This window comes from Rhinolophus hipposideros, assembly GCF_964194185.1.
Source record: "Rhinolophus hipposideros genome assembly, chromosome: 3".
In the NCBI taxonomy this organism is placed as follows: domain Eukaryota; kingdom Metazoa; phylum Chordata; class Mammalia; order Chiroptera; family Rhinolophidae; genus Rhinolophus; species Rhinolophus hipposideros.
Genome location: NC_138049.1, coordinates 18,588,770 through 18,598,129, shown reverse-complemented (window position 1 = coordinate 18,598,129; position 9,360 = coordinate 18,588,770). Strand labels below are relative to the sequence as shown.

At 33.9% G+C, this 9,360-nt stretch overlaps 1 pseudogene across 1 annotated transcript; it reads right to left on the bottom strand.

The window, feature by feature from the left end:
- Positions 1-4,755: 4,755 nt before the first annotated feature.
- LOC308491032 (methionine adenosyltransferase 2 subunit beta-like) lies at positions 4,756-5,761 on the bottom strand (annotated as a pseudogene). The gene has a single exon. The product of its transcript is annotated as a methionine adenosyltransferase 2 subunit beta-like (transcript).
- Positions 5,762-9,360: the final 3,599 nt, after the last annotated feature.

Genomic DNA, 9,360 nt, shown 5'->3' with positions numbered 1-9,360 from the left:
TGGTTGCATAATTTCCAACTTTTGATTACATTTAATCACAACATAAAAATATTTTTCCTTTAGGGTTTTGAATTCAGCATATTTTCCTTCTTCTTGAAAAGAGCCATTTTCAGAGATAGGATGGTAAAAAAAATTAATATTTATCAAAAAGCCTCAAATTAAACTGTATACAGAGCATTTCAAGACAGCTGGCATTTGTTTGTTGAGTTTATTAAGCCTTAACATCTTCTGTTCTCAGTAAGTTTACCGAACAATTATTTTCTTGTTCTATGAAATGTTTTTATTTTGACTCTGACTTTTTAACTTTTTATCATCACATTTTTCCATGTGAAACCTAGGGTCCTTATGACTTTAATTAAATGTAGTTTTAAATCCTAGCTCTAGAAATAATCCTTCTCTCTCTCTCTCTCTCCATATATAGAAATGACTGAAAAGGGCTTTTTTGGGAACCCCTATAGCAGACGCGTGTTTGCTCTGAATCTCCATTATAATAAAAGCTTGGGCGGGTGGGAGGGGGACTTGTCAAAAGAAAATCGCTTCAGGGTGTTCCTGTTGGTGACATTTTAAGGCTTAATAATATATATATAAATGGAGAGAGAGATGAAGAGAGGGAGAAAGAGTGCGCCAAAAAATGTATACACATTTTAAGAAAGGAAAAAACTATAATAAAATTATACAATGAATGGCGCTAGCATTCATTTGATTAATACCATCTTTTGAGCGAACGTCATACTACACATTGCTCCCATAATTCAATTCAACTTCAAAAAGTAATGCATAGATAACATCTCTTAAAATTTGTTTGGCACCCCCAGTATGTGTGTGTGTGTGTGTATACACATATATACATATATACATATACACACATACATATGTATGTATTTGCCTTTCCTCTGGATAATTGGCAGCCCCCAAGGCAGAAAACAGTAGCCTGGACCTGACTAATGGTCACACAGTTCAGACCTCGGGCGGTCTAAAGATAATATCTTCACCTAAGTTCTTTCACCTAATTCCTGAGTCCTAAAGTGGAAAGACCCCCTTATCACTTTCCCAGGAGACCAAACAGAGGGACTCCAGAAATAATCTTAGAACTGTCCTCAAGACCTAAAGAAATAATTCATTACTCTTACCTCATCTTCAAACAATCAACTTTCAGCATAACTCGCAACCCCTAATCCATGGTGTCTCATGATTTTTCCTATATAATCTGTAATGTACACACCATTGGGGAGTTCGGGCTTTTGTGCTTTAGCTTCCCATTCTCCCGGATGGTGCCATTCATAATACAATAGCCAATATTTCTCCACTGCAATTCTCCATGTTTTTTTGTTTGGCTCTGCTAAAAGCCAGGTGGACAAACTCTCTCTGTTCTATAATACATGTAGAATGTTAGGCTTTTTACTCATACCTTGTTTTGTTATCAACTTTCTAACTCAGTATTGAATATTTTTACTAAAACAAAATCAATCGAGTTAAGTTCAAATTTGGGCCTTTTTCATCATTCAGATATATATAATTTCTTTTGTGTATATATAATTACTTTATATGATATAAAAAACAATTTGAAAAGCACAAGAATATGTAAAAAGAACAAAATATCACTGATGTCATTAACCAGAAAAAAAATGCAGTTAACATTTGTCATGTAGTTTCTAGTGCTTAATTTTTTAAATAGTCGTGATCACGTCATCAATTAAAATGTATCTTTCATTTTTTACTTATAGGCATTTTCTCACTGATAGGAATGAAAATTTTGCTATCCTGAAGCTATTTTTTTGGGATATTGATTTTAAGCTGTTTATTAAGAAACAAGACTTAGAAAGAAACTTTGTGTCTCCTCCTCCTTTCCTGCCCAAGAGATTTAGAAAGAAAAACATACTTTAGGAAAGGAGCCTTGGCTTAATTCCCTTAAGAATCTTCACCCTTGCGTTAGTCAGGGAGACTCCACTCCTGTTAGCTAGACACCCCTGTGTCCCATTGTTTTTGAGTTGTCAAGCAAGAATTTTCCTGACCATCTGTTCCTCTCTTTCTCAGCTACTCATACCTATAAATCGCCCATTCTCACTTCTGAAACCTAATACCCCACCACCCACCCTTTCTCCTTTGTCCAAAAATGTTTTATACACCCAACGTTGCCTGCCTTCGGAATTTTCACGCTTATGTGAATTCCCTATGCACATGTATTAAACATTTAATTTTCTCCTATTAATCTGCTGTATGTTGTTTGAATTATTCAACCAGCCAAAAGAACTAAATGAGTAGGGGAACTGTTTCTCTGGCCCCAACATCATATTATGAACATTTTTGAAACTTAATCTTACTTGTGGTATAATATTTCATTATATATGCATGCCAAATGAATTTCTCTAATGTTGAGTATTTAGGATATTTTAAAATTTAAGTGATATAACAATTATTTTTAATTAATATTTTATGCATACATCTTTGGATATCTTTCTGATTGTTTCCTTACAAAAGTCTTAAATGTGTAGAACAGAGGGCACACGTGTTCTTAAGATTCCTGATGCTTATTTACAAATTGTTTTCTAAAACATTTGTAGTAATAGATGAGAATGCCTATTTCACACTATCTCGACAACACTGACTGTTGTTTTTGAAATTATGCAAATGATATTAATAAACAATGAAATAAGTTGTTTTAATTTCAATTTATTTTATTACTAGTTAGATTAAGAAATAGAAGATCAAAATAGACTCAGGTAATTTTGAATGCTATCAAACATTTAAGGAAGGAGTAATCCTAGTACTACATTAATTCTGTCAGAAAACAAGAGACAACAGAAAACATTTCCCAACTTGATTTATGATGCAATATACTAAGACTATGATATCAACACCTAACTGAGAGGTAACAAGAAAAGAAAATCCTTGATGATCATAGAGTTAACAAAGTCTAATTAACTTAGCTAATCAAATACAACAATATTTAAGTAAAGAAGTACACCATGACCAAGTGGGGTTTATGCCAAGATTGTAAGGATTACTTTACTTTAGAAAATCAATCAGTCTTTATGAGAATAAAGGGAAAAAATCACATCATAATAGATGCAAAAAGTGCTTTGGACAAAAACCAACATCCATTTCAATATCCATCTTATATTAAAAACTCTCAGATAACTTGGAAGTGAAGGGACATCTGATAAAAGGTATCTATCAAAAAACTACAGCTAATATTATGCTTGCTGGTGAAACATTAAATCTTTTCCCCTGAGATCAGAAACAAGACACAGATATCCATACCCATCACTTCTCAACCTTTTCTAGAGGTCTTATAATTATAAAATAGAAAACCCCATGAAATCTACCTCTACAAGATGATCCCTCATAAGAATTAAAATATAAAAGATTGGCAACACCAAATGCTGACAAGCATATGGAGCAAATGAGACTCTCACACATCATGGGTAGTAGTAACATAAAATGCAAATTATTTGGAGAATTATTGGGCAGTTCTTAAAAATTAAAACTTACATGTAGCCCATGACTCAACCAGTTTTACTCCCAGATGCTGACCCAAGAGAAACAAAAACTGTTCATGTAAAGATTTGTATGCCAGTGTTCACAGCAGCTTTATTCACAATAACCAAAAACAAGAGATGGGGTAAGCAAATTATGGTGCATTCATAAAGTACAACACTACTCAACTAGATAAAGGAATGAATTACTGATACCACAGTACGAGTGACTTTCAAAAACATTGTTTGGAACAGAAAAAGGAGAACACAAAAGAATACATACTAGATAATTCATATTATATAATGTCTAAAATACTTATTTATAGAGATGGAGTCAAAAAGTAGATGGCTCTATTGAGGTGTAATTGAAAAATGGAATGATGTAAATTCCTGGAGTAATTGCAACACTTTGTATCTCGTTTCGGTTTGCTAGTTACAGAGGTACATGCAACTGCCAAAAGTCACTGAACTGAACACTTAAGATTAAGTGCATTTTACTATATATAAATTACATTCCAATAAAAAAATTGAGATACCACATCCATTATTGTTTTTATTTTTTTTATTTTTTTAAATTTTTTTACCATGCCAGAAGTATGTATTTATTATTATTCATGAATGCTCAAAATATAAGGCCCATTATTATTAATCACACATATGAAATATCAATTTGTAATATGGAGTGAAAAGAACACTTTTATATATATTTAAAAAATACACACGTGCTCTCTCTCAAGTGTTCGCTGCTGCAAAAGCAGGAGGCATCAAGCTGCAGGAGCTCCATATATATAATATGTTTAAATATCTCAAGCATAAAAACTGTATTTAAGTTGCCAAAATAAAGTTTCTTCAAACATTTTGATCTGCACTCAAGCAAAGCAAATTATGAACACCAATGGTTTTTGTACTGTTTAACACACTTTAAAACAAGGTCAACAGTTGCAGAAGTCCTGAAAATGTAGAGGTTATAGGAATGGATAATGCATTTTATCCCCTTACCCCCCAAAATATAAGTCTACAGCAGATGTTTCATCCTGACTCTCAGATATTTAAGAATAATCATCTACTGTACTCAGAGCCAGAACAAAATGGTGAAAAGAAACATTAAACAAGGCATTATTTCCTGTAGTTTTTTTACACAATTTCACTAGATCAAAGGCATCATTTACCTGAAAGATCATGAATCACAATTAAAGAGCACGCATACAAAACTATGTCCTTTTTTCTTTAAAAAGTGCCACATACTATATTTATCATTACAAAAAAAACAACACATAGACTAACGAAAGACCGTTAGTCTCCATCTTTTATCAACGAGGAAAGGGCCAGAGTGATGCTTTGATTCCAATTCGAAATGGTGTTCACTGGTCAATGCCCAAGGTCTCTCATTTGGAGCAGTCAAGCTGAGCATTTCTTGGACGCTGTGCTCCTAAAACAGGACTGTCAGTTATAGGTCTTAAGTGATTGCTGGGGAGGATGAAGTCGTCTGCAAGTGCACATGCCATTTCATACTTGGTCATCTGTTCATTGCCAGACCAAAGAAAAGTTCCTTTAATTGATGGATCCAGCATTCTCTTATCTGCTAACGGACAACATACGGTGGCTATGTCCTTGATATGTGTGGGGACTCTGTTGCCAGGGGTCCATGTTCACCAACTTGTTGCTGAACTGCACTTTATCAAACATAACAGTCATGGCACTTTCTTCAAGCTTTTTGACTTCTTCATACAGAATACAATTCTCAAAACCGCAGCTCCTAAATTGTTCTCCAGGACAACTTTTTCTCCTTCTAATTTTGTTTTGCCATACAGATTTAGGGAACTTGGTATGTCTTCCTCTCTATAAGGAGGATTTGTTCCATCAAATACAGAATCTGAGCTAATATAGATTAGAAAGGCTCCAAGTGCAGCTGCTTCCTTTGCTAAATTCCCAGAAGCGTCCACATTAAGTTGAGCTGCAGCATCTGGATGACTTTCTGCAACATCTGGTCTTCTCTCTGCTGCACAATGTACTGTGGCATGGGGATGAAAACCATAAATGATGTGATGAACTGCATCAGACTCCAATAGATTAACCTGTTCAAACTTTGGTCTTGCTCTTCTAAAACCACAGCCAAAGGCATTCAGCCAATTATTTTGCTGAAATTCTTTGTACATAGCTCTGCCAAGAAGCCCAATGGCCCCAATAACCAGAACCCGCCTGAGGGGGATGTTAACTTCCTCCTCCACCAGCTGGCAATTCCCGAGAAGTAAATGAATGGAGATCTCCTTCTGCAGCCCGACCATGCCCGCAGTCTTCATGTGGCCACCTCAGTGACCGCCACTTCAGCCCGTCTTTATTTTTTTTAATATTTTTTTTTCAGTTACAGCTGGCATTCGATGTTAATTTGTGTTAGTTTCAGGTGTACAGCACAGTGGTTAGACATTGATGTAATTTATGCAGTGATCCCCCTGACTAGTCTAGTACCCACCAGGCACTATACATAGTTGTTACAACATCATTAACTGTGTTGTTCTCTGTGCTGTACTTTACATCCCCATGACTATTTTGTAATTACCAATTTGTATTATTTAATTCCTTCACCTTCGTCACCCAGCTCCCCAACTTCCCTCACCTCTGGCAACCACCAGTTTGTTCTCTGTATCTATGAGTTTGTTTGTATTTTGTTTGTTCATTTATTTTGTTCTTTAGATTCCACATATAAGTAAAGTCATATAGTATTTGTCTTTTGCAGTCTGAGTTATTTCACTTAGTCTAATACCCTCTAGGTCCATCCATGTTGTCGCAGATGTTAAGATTTTATTCTTTTTTGAGGCTGAGTAATATTTCATTCTATATATGTACCACATCTTTATCCAATCATCTATTGATGGGCAATTGGGATACTTGCTTATCTTGGCTATTGTAAATAGTGCTGCAATGAACATAGGGGTGCATATATCTTTTCAAAATAGTGTTTTGGATTTCTTTGGATAAATACCCAGAAGCGGAATTGCTGGGTCATAAGTTAGTTTCATTTTTAATTTTTTTAGGAACCACTAAACCATTTACTATAGTGGCTGCACCAATTTGCAGTCCCACCAACAGTGTGCAAGTGTTTCCTTTTTTTCTGCATCCTTGCCTACACTCGTGGTTTGTTGATTTATTGATGATAGCGATCTTGACAGATGTGGGGTGATATCTCATTGCAGTTTTAATTTGCCTTACTCTTATAATTAGTGATGTATATTGAGCATCTTTGTATATGTCTATGGGCCATCTGTATGTCCTCTTTGGAGAAATGTCTATTCAGGACTTCTGCCCATCGGCCAATTGGCTTATTTGTATGGTTTTCTTTTCTTTCTTTTTCTTTCTTTCTTTTCTTTTTTTTTTTTTTTGGTGTTGAGTTGTATGAGTTCTTTATAAATGTTGAATATTAACCCCTTAACAGAAGTATCATTGTCAGATATCTTCTCCCATTTAGTAGATTGTCTTTTCATTTTGTTGATGGTTTCCTTTGCTAAGCAAAAGCTTTTTAATTTGGTGTAGTTTCATTTGTTTATTTTTCTTTTGCTTCCCTTACCCAAGGAGATAGATCAGAAAAATATCACTAAGAGTAATGTCAGAGAGTTTACTGCCTATGTTTTCTTCGAGGAGTTTTATGGTTTCAGGCCTTACAAATAAGTCTTTAATCTATTTTCAGTTTATTCTTATATACGGAGAAGGAAGGTTGTCCAGTTTCATATTTTTTTGCATGCGTCCATCCAGTTTTTCCAACATCATTTATTGAATAGACAGTCTTTACCACACTGTATGTTATTTCCTCATTTGTCATAGATTAAATAACCATATAGGATAGGTTTATTTCCAGGTTCTAAATTCTCTTCCATTGATCTATGTCTCAGTGTTTATTCCAGTACCATGCTGTTTTGATTACTATAGCCTTGTAGTATAATTTGATATCAAGTAGCATGATACCTACAACTTATTTCTTCTTTCCCAAGATTGCTATGGCTATTCTGGGTCTTTTGTGGTTCCATATAAATTTTAGGATTTATTCTACTTCTGTAAAAAATGACATTGGTATTTTGATAGCAATTGCACTGAATCTATAGATTGCTTGAGTAATACTAACAACTCCTATCTACTTTTCTATCCATGAGCATGGTATATGCCTCCATTTATTTTTATTTCTTCAATTTGTTTTTTCAGTGTCTTATAGTTTTTCAAGTATAGGACTTTTACTTCCTTGGTTACTAGGTATTTTATTTGTTTATTTTTGATGTAATTGCAAATGGGATTGTTTTCTTAATTTCTCTTTCTGATAGTTCATTATTGGTATATAAAAAGGCAACCAATTTCTGAATATTAATTTTGTATCCTGTTACTTTACTGAATTCAACTAACATTGCAGAAATACAAAGGATTATAAGAAAATATTACAAACAGTTATATGCCCACAAATTGGACAATTTGGAAGAAATGGACAAATTTGTAGAAACATACAATCTTCTAAGACTGAATCAAGAAGAAACAGAAAGTCTGACTAGACCAATTACTACAAATGAAATTGAATTGGTAATCAAAAACTCAAACAACAAAAATCCTGAACCAGAGAGCTTCACAGGTGAATTTTACCAAATATTCAAAGAAGAATCAACACCTGTCCTTCTCAAACTATTCCAAAAAATTCAAGAGGAGGGAAAGCTCTCAAGTTTATTTTACAAGGCCAAGATTATTACCCTGATTCCAAAACCAGATAAAGACATTACTAAAAAAATAAGCAACAACAAAATTGTTGGCCAATATCCCTGATGAACCTGGAAGCAAAAATCCTCAAGAAAATATTAGCAAACTGAATTCAGCAATACATTAAAAAGATCATACAAGACGATCTAGTGGGATTTATTCCTGGGATGCAAGTTTGGTTCAATATCTGCAAATCAATTAATGTGATACACCACATAAACAAAATGAAAGATAAAAATCATATGATCATATCAATAGATAGAGAAAAAGCATCTCACAAAATCCAGCATCCATTTATGATAAAAACACTCATCAAAGTGGGAATAGAGGGAATATCCCTCAACATAATAATGGCCATGTATGACAAATTCACAGATGAAATCATACTCAATGGGGGTAAAGCTAAAAGCGTTCTTCTTAAGATAAGGAATAAGAAAAAGATGCCCACTTTTATTCAACATAGTATTGGAAGTCTTAGCCACAGCAATTAGACAAGAAAAAGAAATGAAAGGCATCCAAATTGGAAAGGAAGAAATAAAACTGGCATTATTTGCAGATGACATGATACTGTAGATAGAGAACCCCAAAGTTTCCACCAAAAACTATGAGAACTGATGAATAAATTCAGTAAAGTAGCAGGATACAAAATTAATTTATAATTGAATCAAAATTAATTAATTAATTGATTAATTAATTAAATACCTAGGGATAAATGTAACCAAGAAGGTAAAGGACCTGTTCTCAGAGAACTATAAGACACTCAAGAAAAATACTGAAGAAGATACAAATAAATGCAAGCATATACCGTGCTCATGGTTAGGAAGAATTAAAATTGTTAAAAATGTCCATACTACCCAAAGCAATCTATAGATTCAATACAGTCCTTATCAAAATACCAATGACATTTTTCACAGAACTAGAACAAATAATCCTAACATTTATATGGAACCACAAAAAACCCAAATAGCCACAGCAATCTTAAGAAAGAAGAACAAATCCACAATTAAAAGAGAAAGTCTTTTGTAAACACTGAATCCATCTACAAGTATCTACATTTATTAGCCTTTTCAGTAGTTTGTTTCCATTGAATCATGTTTATTGAAATTGCACCCCAACAAATAGCACCCATCAGCTCAAAAGATTACATCTTGATAGA